The following is a 13496-nucleotide window of genomic DNA, read 5'->3' as shown; positions in this document are numbered from 1 at the left end:
TGGAGCTATATAAATAAAATTGAACTGAATAAATTGCAACAATACTAGAATTTCACTCATGACCTGAGAATAGACTTAAATGCTCTGTTAGCACACTTGACTGAATAAGTCTTGTTGTATGGTCGATAACTGACATAAAAATCTTCCAAAAGGCATTAACACCTCAAACATGGTGCGGTTTAAGGACTCGGCCCAAACAGGCCTTTCACATTTTGATTGCTGTCACGAGCTAAACGTGATACTACAGTAAATCTTAGTTTAGCAGTCAAAGCAGAGATGGACATACTAAAAATAAAGCATATGTAAGTCTGTCTAGACCGCCCAGCTTGCTGAGTGAACTTAAAAAGTGAAATCTTGCACAGCTCCGGGCGATTGCCTGCAAGTACTTAGAAGGCAGCCTGTCTGTCAGAGCATGACAGAACACCCTTTGAGATTTGTCCATCTAGACTCATCGTGTTAGAGCTAAACTGTTGAGCAGCACGACTGAGCAGCATCTCCCTCCCTCCCTCCTTTTCTCTCTCTCTCCCCCATTTTGCTGGGAGACGATAATGATGATCTTCAAGGAATGGAGAGAAAAGATGCACAACAAGTCAAGAAGCCATCCACTTGCTAATTAGTAACCCCTTCATTTTTCTAACAAGCAGAACTAATTACAGGAGCTGCCACGACACTGATTTCCCACAAGGCAATGCTCACCAGGACTAAGCCAAAATTGCCTCCTCTTATCCGCCCTCCCCCCCTTCTCATGAACCAATCAGACTGAGACTTTTGGGAGACAAACAGAGTAACAAAAAAAAAAACAAAAGAAAAAAACGCTGTGTCATTACAGCATGCGAATGTAATCACCCAAAGCTAGGTTTGATCAGACACAAGTACTTTTTGTCATTCTGATATTATATATGCTTGTTCTAAAGCCACTTTTTTGTGTAACAATATTGGAATAATAATGTTCCAAAACAAGACTTATTCACGAGATTAAACACTGACTGTCCGATGTAATGTTTTAACTGAATAAATGCGAGAGGTGGACCTCCTGCAAGACTGATCAAGTCTGCGGTTTGTCGTTCCCATCAGATCAGAGCAGGTTTTGATCTGCAGATGGAAAAGAAAAGTGATGCAGGTTCTTTGTTTTTAAGACTGACGCACTCTGCTCCAGATTTTTTTTTTTTTTTAAGTTGCACTTCCTGGATGACTCGCAGCCACTTTTGAATAAAGTTGATTCCTTTTTCAGTCAGTCTCTGGTGTCGAAAGACTTTATTTTCCAGAGAGCTGTGGTTCACAACAGGGACAACCAGGAAAAAACTTGGATACGTGTCCAAATTTAGTTGCTCTTGAGCAACTAAACAATCGTGTTGAGCTGCTTGAGAGCACATCACTAAAAACACATCGAGCGCAGCCTGCAATGCTAGTTCAGGCAGGCAACCTAAGCTATACAGATAACATGCTTTGCTCTGCTGATGTCATACACAAAAAACAAGCTTCCAACTTTGGGAAGGAGCAAGTAGCAGTAGAAAAAACCCTAAACATTACAAAGATTTTAGTTGAAGGAGTAAACATGCCTGCTATGTATTGTGGGATAGTTTTGACAGTTAACAAATCTAACCTGCATGGTATATTGAAGCTTTGCAGACACATGATCGCTAACCACCGGACATCAACTTGTCTGCCATCTTGGATGTGTAATAATCATGGTGACAATGTAAGCCCCACAGTCTCACAGGCCTTGAGTCTAGCCTACGACCATCTGGCAACCATTGCTCTTAAGGGAAACATTTTTTAAAAAGAGAAGAGACCCCAGACGCTTGTAGTTTGCGTGCATATTTTGACTGCCTTTTCAAGTTTCACTACTACTTAACAAGTAGTTAGCAAGTGTTTGCAGACAAGTTGGCATCCTCCATGCAAACTGGAGACAAGCACAGCAATCTGCTAGCGACCTAAATAATCATAAGGAGGTTTTTTGTGGAGTAGTTTCACTTAGCAACAACAAACAACCTAAAGGAACCACCGCCCAACCAGTCAGGGAATTCACATTTTCTTTTCTTGTGACCAGAGGTTGTATCACTGCTCAAGCAGTGAGACCTTTACACTGTGGGACAGACTGTGTGAACAGCAGGTTTCTGTGCTGATGTAAATGACACCTCAAAGCTTACATGTTTTTAATTTAATCCAGCACATAATCATCTGTTTTTTCTGATGAATCTTGTATTATTCTTTTTTAAATTCCTCTTTAGAAGCTCAAAAACCAACAAAGAGTCCATAACTGAGCTCTTCATGCCAAGTCCATCTATTCCTGCTCTTCAAAAGTCACTCACAAATACAGTCCTTTTTTTTTAAACTGTCTCATTTCCTCAAACAGTTGGGCAGTGTCATTTTTAGCAAATATTATTCAAACAGACATAAAGATGGATTTGTTGCAGACTATTTTAAGCAGTGGATTACTGCACATTTGGCACTCTGACTTAAACTGACAGAGTTTGTGGGTTCGACTTAAAATAAACTACAGCGACGCTGTTTACGCCGAGCGTGCCAAGTAATGCATTGCTGGGACTTACTGATGCTTTTTAATGGTTGCTTTAATGCACAGAGGAAGGCACACATTTCTTTTTAGCAGTACAAATATGTGGTGCAGGCACCTCACAGCAAGAAGGTCCCAGGTTAGAAGCCCGGCCAGAGGGAGTCTTTCCGTGTAGAATTTGCATGTTCTCCCTGTGCCTGCGTGGGCTTTCTCACAGTGCTCCAGCTTCCTCCCACAGTCCAGAGGTTAAGTGGCAATTCTAAATGGGCTGTAGGTGTGAACGGTTCTCTGTATCTCTCTGTGTTAGCCCTGCAAAAGACTGGTGTACCCTATCCATGGAATTTCTTTAGTTGGTTTTAGTCTTATTAGACGCTTGGAAATTAATGACAGATTTCATCATTAGCTGAGGTGTGCTTAATTTTGCATTCGCATTGCAGTCATCGTTGTCAGGATTTCACGTCATCTTTTTCCATTAAGGCTCCAACTTTTATTTGATCGCACCTCATCCAAACAATCTTGACTATTGATCTGTTTTGTTGAATTGTCAGCAGACAGTTACATCCCATCTGACGCAAAGTGCACACACACACACACAGACGAGGCTTTGTAGAGGAGGTGGAGGCAGAAGTATGCGGAGGAAGCTTCCTCCAGGTCAGTCCATTTGGCCAGCTGACATTTAGTGCAGACATGGTAATATGCTGATAAGAGCCCCTTCAGGTCACCTTGGTAAGGCTTGAGTTAAAATGGACTCGGGTTGAAGGGCAGCCACATGCACCATCTGTCTGTGAGTGATGGACATACCAAGTGTCAAACCTCTTAAATGAGAACAGCGGAGGAGAACCTTTCAGCGGATTCACGGAGCCCCAGAGCATTTTCTAATTAGCTCATTAGAGACTGTCTGATTGCAATCACTTCAATTTTAAGAGTTTACTCTCTTAGATTTAGTTTTAAACTGTCTCTGCGGTTATCCGTGCGATGTCAGGTCTGTGCGCAGCTGTGAGATCTATACAGGAGCGCTGTGTGTGGCGCAGACATCATCAGTCTGGATTTCACAAATTACGGGTATTACATGAACCACAACTCAGAGCTGATGTAATGTTCAGCTGCTGCAGCTTAGCGGTGCTGATGCTGAGGGTCAAAAATCCCCGTAAGGAAGGAGCCGAGTACGTAAGCCTCGCCAGTCTTCGGCCACCTCCCGCCATATGTGCCATTTCCTTCTCGCTGGGGGTGTGTGTGTCAGTCATTTCATACACCCCTGAGGTAGGCATCTGGATGCCCTTCACATGATGCTTTTACAGTGCAGTTACATTATTTAATCGACCCCACTTTAAAAATAGCCCTTGATCAATAAAGGCTTTGAATTTCTTGCAAGCTTCAACGGTTCACCTTCAGGTTCTCCCTTGGAAAAAAAACACACACACACGCACTCTCATATGACATTTTCAAGAACTGTTTTACCTCTATCAGAATCCTGCAGTACTAAATGTGTAAACTTTTATGACCTTGAGTCACCTCAGCAAGGTTCAGAAAGAACCCCATCATTGTGTGATAGTGAGTTTTAGAGCACAAACCCTACAGTACGAACTCAGAACAGTTCGTATCATGTGTGCTGATCCGATACCCGCTAGCCCCCAGAGCTAAAATTACCCCAAGGTCCACAAACAAATGCGCAAAGAAGTGGCCTCCAATAAAGACAGCTTTAAGGCTGGAGCCAGAGCTGTTCAGACTGTCTAGGTCACATCAGAATACAAACTCATTAAGCTTTAAAGACAAACAGCCTCATGTTACACTCCTCTGTGTTGGCCATTAAATAAAGCAGCATTCAACAATCAGACATTTTGTGTCTCTGCCAATTCTCCACCGCTGAATCAGAGGTCCCATGTTCTGAAAATTCATTTTAGCATTTTTATTTTAAGCTCGGAGATTTGAAAGGAAGGGAAAATATAAGGTTGTCTAAAACCTCTATTGCTCTAGCACCCCACCAATTACACATCGAAAGGGGAAACTTTACATTATTCTCCACCTTTTACAGACCGCTACGTCAGAAAGCATTTGCCAGAGCTGCTTCTCCTCTAAAGTCCATCTGTAAAAGGTCTCAGCTGCAACCGAAGCATGCAACATGTCCTGTTGTTAGCTGCAAGAGCAGACACAACACTATTCATTGTCCCTTTTAACCCATTTTTTTGATGGCAACATCCCAACAACTAAAGGATAGCCTCCTCCCCTTTATGCCACTGCAATCCGACAATGAACCAAGTATTAAATAGTGAATTAAACGCAGCACTTTAACACCTCATGAAACTTCTTAAATCGCAGTTGTAGGCAATTTCCATAGCAATTGCTCTTCTAGAAATTATGGTTTGTTTTTAAATGCAATGCCACCTGACAAAATCACGATAAATCTGAGCTAAAGCCAACAGCTGTGCTGTCATTTCATGTACATTTACTCAGAGAGTTAGCTAAAAGCAACAATTTATCTTCGCTCACGCACTTTTTCACATCCAAACAGCAGCTATACTGGTTCATCTGCTCAGCTGGATTTAACTCTACAGACACTGAAAAAGCCCGTCTGGATCAAAGCTAATAGAAAAAAACCCCAGGAGCATAAAAGCTTGGTGGAATAAAAAGTCTCTTGTGGCACTTTGAAATTTGAAAGACACCTTTTGGGGTCATGTGAGCATTATATAAACTTGTTCAAAGGGGGTAAAATATTGAAACTTTGAAGGAACCTATTCAAAAAACCATCTGTGAGAGAAACCACCGTAATGTTATGGTATTTTTTTCAAAAATGAATAAAAGGAGATGTTTTTACTTACTTAAAGCCTTAAAGCATGTAAGTCGGGTAATCTCACCCTTTGAACAAATCACACTTGGGTTGCTCTTGATGGTAAAGCTAACACCACTAGACTTTAACAAGAACGCAGAGCAAAAGGGATTTTGGAGTCTAAAATAATACATGACAAAGTCCATCACTCCAGTCACTAATACTCGAGTATGCAGAAGAGACGGTGCTGTCCATGGTGCTGCACAAAGCACAGAGACAACGCATAACGAGTCTTTAAATTGACTTGCGGAGATTCAAAACCTGAGATCTCGGGCTTTACCGCATGAGTGAAGTCAGAGTGATGAACGAGACAAATGAAAGTGACAGGTGCAGTGCCAACTGGCTACAGCGAGCTCTGCATTGTTTACAGATTTCTCGCATACTCACCAATGTTCTAATAAATGTGAATTTTCAGTGCCCCAGACAAACTCTCCACCTGCTCCTCATTATCAAAATGGCCAGATTAGTTTTCTGTGAGTCAGCTAATGGATTATTCAACTAATTTTATGCGCTATATGGGAACAAACGGAGTCTCATGAAACTGGCTGCGTCGGAGTGTAGGGAGAAAATTGCAGTTTAATTACATAAGTGGTCTCTTTAGGTTAAAGCTGAATTGATGTACGCATCACAGGATGAGATAAGGTAGTCCTAAAGGAGATTTATGTGCATAAATTAACTTGGAAGTTTTTGGTATCAAGAGCCATGTGCGCATTTCTTTTTGCTTTGTGAAGATCTTGGAAACGGCCCAAATCATAACAGCTCCACGGATGGTAAAAATGATAAGCTTCAATGTTTCGTTTTGAGTTTTTTTAATTGCTCTAAGCACACCAGTTTATGCATTTGAATATTGCACAGACAAAATTCTGTGAGACGAGGTCACCTTCAAATCGTTACCGGCACTGGGGACGCAGCAAAGAGCCACTGTCCACTCTGATAAGAAAAGAGGGGGAACCCACAATTGACTATTCAGAGCGACATAAAAAAGGAGTCATAGGAACCTGTGGTGTTAATAAAAACTTCAGCTAGTACAATTATAATCACTGAATGCAACTAAATTGAATGTGAACAAAAGCCGAGCTCTAGCAGGGAAGTACGACACAGCCAAGACAGCTTGCAGAGTAATTGCACACAATGGAAGAAGAAACTAAACAGCCCTCCACTCAAGTCTGTAGAAGTTGACACTGTATGTTTTGATCACTCCATTACTGTCTTTTGGACCTTTTTTTTTCTTCCCACCTCTATTGACTTGTCTAACAGCCCAACAACAAGGTAAAACCTCCAAAACAGGAAAACTAATTACTGGCTCGACAGTAGCGCTCAGTCCTTCCTCCCTCCTCAGACAATGAGCCACAGCTGGAACGGATGATAAAACTTGGACTCCTCATCGTCATGGTGAGATCAAAGTTGCAGGCTTTCTATTTTTAAATTATTGGACTCTGGCTCTGTTGTTGCTTGCTGCGCACTTGTCTCTCTCTCTGCATCTATTTCTATACTGTATGTGCTCACAAACGTGTGTCCATATTACTGTAAAATGGCACGAATAGATGGAAAAACACAGAAAACTAACCTTTCTTTAAAAAAAAATAAAAGATATGAAAAGACTGGTGAGTCATCATCCTAAACAATGCTCAGGTATTAGTTGTAGGGTTTTTCTACTAACCATTATCTGAGCATCTCTAACCTTGGGCCTGAAATGAACACACAGAAAGATTATTGACTCCGTCAGCGCCTCTTTTTCATTTTGCTCAAAAGCAAGGTCCTTTCTACAACTTTGCTTTTAAAGGATATAACCATAAATCTCACTACTTTCAAAGAAGTACACCACCGTGCAGCTGAAGGACAGAGATGAGAGGCCCAATCCTCTCGAATCTCGCTGCACACGGGAAAGTGGGGTTAATGTTTCCTGCGTTTTTGCACAAAACACGCTCTAATTAAAATGCGCATTTCAAGAGGATTTCCCAGAAATTAGCCTGGCAACTCACTTTTATCATCCATTCGAGCCTAAAATAGCAATATGAAACAGATGTAGTTTATAATTTATGCACCGGCTCAGCAGTGTCCATCTGGACTTTGCTAAAAATGAGTGTGCCGCCCGTCATGACGGAAGATAATCCCACGGATGCGTAATACGAGGCAAAGATGATGAGAGTTCTCGCAGTGCGGTGTGGTATTTCAGCGCATGGGAAGAAAAGCAGCACAGCAAGCAGCCATGCAACAACTGGTTTTCATGTGTGAATATACAGAAGGCGCAGAGCGTCATCAGCATGTGCAGCACTGGTGCCTGAATGTCCAAATCCACAGGGAGGAAAGCAGTCTGCTCTCTGCACAGAACATGCTTTGCAACCGATCTTTTGAAGCACGTCCTGATGGAAGATCTCGCCTCCGTGACGCTATTTATAGCTTGGTAATGCATCAGAGGTCGCACCTTCCATCTCAGCAGTAGCAACAACTGCCTCGATACACACCGGCTCATCTGACACTGATGATAGCAGGAATCTAATAGTACGGTCGAATGCAGATTCTTACTTTGACTCCAGTCTGCAGGGTCTGGTCAAGTATCTCAATTCTGCAGTGACACTTGATTGTTGACAGCTTTCTGTTACTTATCTCTCATTTCACAATCCCTGCTGTTGGGTTTAGTAGAATAGCATGATGCAGTATACTGTACAACGATATTAAGCATTTAATTTCTTTGACGTGACTTCACCACACTCATCCACAGAAAAGCCATGTCTTGCATAAAACCATCATGCACAAAGTGTCGGGTAATCGGATCTGCCTGAGCCAATATTTTCAAAAGCAGCCATTCAGTCCATCAGCTGAAACAATGTGAGAGGTCACAGGATAATGTGATAGCAATAAGCCTGGGTTAGCCAGGCAAGGTGATCCAGAGGAGGCAGTCGGGATGATGGCCTCCAGATGACAAAAGACCCTTTTTAGTCCATGTTCAGCCAGATGAGGGTTTTAAATAGTTAAATCAATTACAAGTACTACAGATTGGATTGGGAGGGGGGAAAAAACACTTTTTTATATTAACTGTGGAGTGTGGTTAGGATGCCAGCATTGATTAGCTTGGCTTACTGGGCTGTTTTTTCACACAGAGAAAGAAAAAGCAAAGGGTTGGACAAATGATTGCTGTGGTGGGGCACCATCAGCATGCCAATCCAACTCTGCTACACACATATCTGCTGTTTTTGCAGTAAAAAATAGCCAAAGCTGAAAGCAGCGCTCATCTATCTTGCAGTGGCATGACCATCCAAGCTTGTGAGGCTAAAGACGGGCCCATTATTTCTATTGCGACCTGGAACTGTGTCTGTACAGTCTGCCCATTAAGGATTTACTGGATGTGTGGGTGAGAAGCATTTAGATGGGGTGGAAAATTAATCAAGCACTGGGTGGCCTCCTTTAGCCCCAGTGCACATATTAAGTGACCCAGCATTTTGCAATCAAACCGTGCACAGGCTCGAGTTGACTGTGTCCCATATAGTCACTTATTTCAGGACCACATTCAGTAGATTCACTATAAGAAAACAGATAAAAGTTAAATGCAGTGTTACAGTAAAGTGGTCCATCTTTGACCCACAAGCCATCATAGCTGAGGGCGCAGATATGCGCAACGCTGAAGTCACCTTTCATCATCATCCTGAGAGGTTTAGCTTGAGGCATACAGCACATGTCAAAACAACAGTGGCCTGCAACATATACTGAAAGCAAACACATATTCTGCAATACTTTTAGAGACAGAGGACTGACAATATGAAATCAGTATTTCAAAATAATCATTTCTATGAATTTAAAGGATGTCACGAGTCAAACTCCATTTGGAACTGGTTAGAGAATACACATTTTTCCCTGAAAAACCAGTCTCTGACAGATGGCCGCTGACTGGTCTCTGGGCTTGTATGACTGGACCGTAAGGCAAAAACAAAATGTATACAACTCTAATGAGCTTTATTTCTAAAAACCACCTTTATTTTTCCATCACAACCTGAACTCTAAGGAAAGCTTACTCATAATTTTTTAAGAATAAGGAATAAGGAATAGTTCTCTTTCTTAAAGGACATTTTAAAGCTATTTTTTGGGTGTTGGCTGCCTTTTAATCTGTTCTCTGTCAAGATGATCCAACACTGCTTCAATAAGGCTGAGGTCCGGACTCTGGGGAGGCCAATCCATGATTTACAGCATTCCACTTTGTGTTTTTCCAATCCAGGTATGCTTCTACTGCAGTGGCAGTGTGTTTAGGATCAATGCTATGCTGAAAAATTAAGAAATTTCTAATCAGATGCTTTCCAGTTGATATTGCATAATGGGTCAAAATCTGATGCTACTTTTCAACTGGAATAAGAGCCCCAACAAATTTGTCCGGTCCTTGCTGGATATTTTTCCTTTTTCCTAAGCACATGAATATCCGCTATTGTTAATCTGCTGTACATATTTTTTTAGTCCAGCCACATATGCTGCCATGATTCATAGGTCAGTTTTAGTGTTAAAGTTGCCTTCAAAAACACGACTGGACTGAAAATGAGCCGAAGTCCGAATAAAAACTTTGAAAGACACTTCAGAAAGCCCGGAGAGATACTGGTTAAGATTCATCCCATATGAAGAAATTAAATATTTCTTATTATCCATTTTGAAATCCTTACTGCAAAATTTCAACAACAACAACAACAACAATAGCAGTAAATAGCGTTCAACTTTAGTGTCATCTCTATCTTCTAAACCCCAAAGACACACTGCAATATTAAACAGAAATAAGAAGCATAACTCATTAACAGCAGGCAAGGGTTATACCACAGACGTTAATATGGCCTTAAGATAGCAACCCAACTCTGTGGGCAAGTGTGCTTATTGTGAGATTAAGCAACAGCTAAGTACTCACTAGGTAAACAGAAGTATTAGCTACCATCAGGAAATGAAAAGGTAAGTGCTTCCTTCCGATATCTTGCTTGTTCCAAAGTTGGGGACATGTGGTCTCATAATGTGTGTTACTAAGCTTTTACATCAGTTATTCCAATAAATTGGTTAAGCATTGCCTTTCATAACACCAGATGTATGCGAAAGGGATCACTAAAATAAACTGAGCTTCCTTAGCATTAGCACCCATTAGCTTTCCAGGCTACTTTGAAAACTTATATATATGGCTGTTATAAGAGCCCCGTATAAAATGTCAGACAGCGAAGTTAGCAACACGCAGTACTGTAAGCTTAGCTGTAAATTTAGCTGGTGCTATCTCTTGTGTAATGATGGAGTGAAAGCCAGAGCTAAAATTACAGCCATGTTAGCAATATAAACTCAAAGGATGAGCATGCTATATCAAACTGCCATCACTTCTCATATCAGTTGCACCTAACTAGCCTGATGTTACCCAAAGAAGGTTAATGCTAAAGGGTAATGTTTTGCTAGTAGTCACATAAACTTCAAAACATTCTTTAATATTAATATTTTGGGCACGAATGCATCCATTCACTCGTGCAAGCAGAGTTCATTTTCCACCTCCAAGTGATTCATTCATTGCCTGGTACCGAAGATTGAACTAAACTTCAAGTGCAGCCAAGATTAGCCTGCTGGAAGGAGTGCGAAACCCTTCATATGTTTTCACTCCCCAAACAATGTGAAGCCTTGAACTTGTTGAAATTCAAAGCTGCTACTCTCCTATTTTACTGCATGTCCAGGTCGGCGTAAGTGCAGACCATTCATAGCTGTGCAAATTGGATTAAGAGATTATAGAAAATTGCACAAACTGATGATAAAACAACTGCACGAATATAACTTTCAGCAGCCTGTGCGTGGCTGTGACAGTTCTCTTATTGTCATACTAAAAATGTTAAATCTAGGCCCACAGGATTAAAAAAAAGAAGAAAGAACAAAAAAAAAAAAAAGTTTGACACCCTGATTTGTCCAGTGATCGAAACTAAAGCATTACTTTCTGTGAAAATACGAGAAACAAAGTCGTCTATTTTTATGTTACTGGGAGCAGAATAAACAAGACACACAAAAGAAACCCTTTGTGACAGAAAAAAAAAAAGAGCGAGAACGTGGTACAAGCAGTTGTGTAATGTGATGAAAGGTAGCAGTCACAGATGGTACAAAACTCACGGATGACTGCTAAATGCAGAACACCAAACTGGGGGTTCACGTCAAACTCAGGATCTAATATTTCATAGCACTTACGGCATACGTGCAGGATTAAACGGCTAGCTGCCAATTATCTTACCAAGCACAACATTTCTCTCCTGTTTAACAGTAACACAAAAGTGACATCCCAATCTCTTAAAGCACCAAATAATCTCAGGGAGGCCCTCCTTTGTTAAGCCATGTGTTTTACATAACTATACAGCCCGGCGTCCCTTCCATTGCAAGACTGCACCGACTGGAAGATCAGGAACACCTTTGAACACATCCACAACAATGAACACATTTAGGGGCTACTCAGTTCATCGCAAAAAAAAGCACAAAATAAGACTTTCAGTTTTATTTTGCATAACATTTTTATGACTCATCTTACTCGTCCTTGTCCTTGCCTTCCTTCCATCGCTCATGTATGAACTTGAGCATACACACACACACACGGCTGCTCGTATCAATTAATTCTCAAAATAACACTCGTGTCTTGAAATACACACGTCCCGAAAGTGTCAGAGCTTGATTAAACAAGGGTGTTTAGATGATTATGTTCTAATAATATTTGTGCCTTTGCAGTTCTATTAACCCTGTCGACCCAGACTGCAAAACAAAAAGAGGTCAACAGACAGCCTATAAAAGTAATTATTTAATAATAATAATAATTTGGCCATTTTTCACACATTTTGCTTCCTTCATAAGGGCGAATGCTGAGACGTGCAGCTCAGTTTGTTCTAAGGAATGCTGAGATGATGAAGGGTTTTAATCGAATCATCTGTCTTGCTCCCATTTTTTTCTCCCCTCTGTCAGAAGTTGTTTTAACAACAACACACCCACGAGCTTCTCTGAGCCAAAGTTCCCAGAATCCATTGCAGTTCAAGGTCGACTGACTCTTTTTCTGGCACTTGGCACGTGCACGTTTTTCTTGTGCATTATATGAAAACAATACAGCGTAAACAGCACACAGGTGCAAAAGGTAACAAAAAAGAAAAGGACAGATCAGTTTATTTAAGCGTTTAGGTTTTTGAACAACAGACAGGTGCTACCGACTTCGAGAGTTTTTCCCTCAGCATTGTGTAACCTGCTGTTTAAATATCACTTATGTACTTAGAATAAATCCCGATTTAGTGAAAGCTTTACAATGCATCCTTCTCCAAATTTCATTTCCATCTCATGTCACAAAGAAATCTAAATTCATCCGGATAATCTCTACACAAGTATCAAATTGCAGTGCAGTGTCTTTTGCCCTCAAGTGTCATTGGTGGGGGGGGTGGGTGAAAGTGAAATGAAGCAACACAGCGATTTCGACTGTTTTTATCTGGGAAGTATTTGATGTTTAAGCCTTCAAGCGAGGAAGGAAAAGAAAAAAAGAATTCCACTTAAGAGTAAATGTGAAGACACTCGCACAGGGCTGCCGTACCAATCCTGAAGCCATTTACTTTGCGTGGTTTACCTCATCAAGCTGCGTGCGTTTGCGCGCTTCACGTGACAGTTTGGTTTTTTATGTGAGAAATCTTTAACTGCAGGAGGGGAAAAAAAAGAAAGAAAATCGCTCCTGAGATTTTCCAAAGCATTTGGTTGTCAGACTGGGACACAATTTGTAGAGCTTAACCCAGAATTACACATTTGACTCTGTTTTATTAATCCCACAGTGGAATACAGTATGCCAGCCCTGCACAGCAGCGACGAGTGAATCATACTGATGTACAATCAGTTTAGCAGTTGAAAGTGCTCCATCCTCAACGCCCACAGAGTTTTGATTATTTTTGAAATAATGAGCGTATGCGATGGAAGCCGGTAAAACATATGTTTGGCATCAGCAGTCACATGCCGGAAGATCTAAGAGATAAGTGAGGAGACAATGGTTCTGTTTGAGAGAAAGGCGTTAGATACATATCATTTTAAAGCATGTCTCCACTGACAATTTAGGTTTGGGTTATCAAAGCAAGTCTGACTTTATTAGAGTAACATCTAAAGCTGCGTGGAATGACTGAAAGGGATGAATGTGCCCATAGCAGAGGAGACATCCGAGGTCAT

At 41.1% G+C, this 13496-nt stretch overlaps 1 protein-coding gene across 2 annotated transcripts in view; it reads right to left on the bottom strand.

The window, feature by feature from the left end:
- The window catches only part of LOC116332915 (sodium/potassium/calcium exchanger 2), a 44419-nt gene that overhangs the window by 29903 nt on the left and 1020 nt on the right, over nucleotides 1-13496 (bottom strand). The gene's annotated exons all lie outside the window — the stretch shown is intronic.

Source organism: Oreochromis aureus, linkage group 3 (genome assembly GCF_013358895.1).
Source record: "Oreochromis aureus strain Israel breed Guangdong linkage group 3, ZZ_aureus, whole genome shotgun sequence".
Taxonomy (NCBI): Eukaryota; Metazoa; Chordata; class Actinopteri; order Cichliformes; family Cichlidae; genus Oreochromis; species Oreochromis aureus.
The sequence above is the reverse complement of the archived record's forward strand: the minus strand, read 5'-3'. Positions and strand labels throughout refer to the sequence as shown.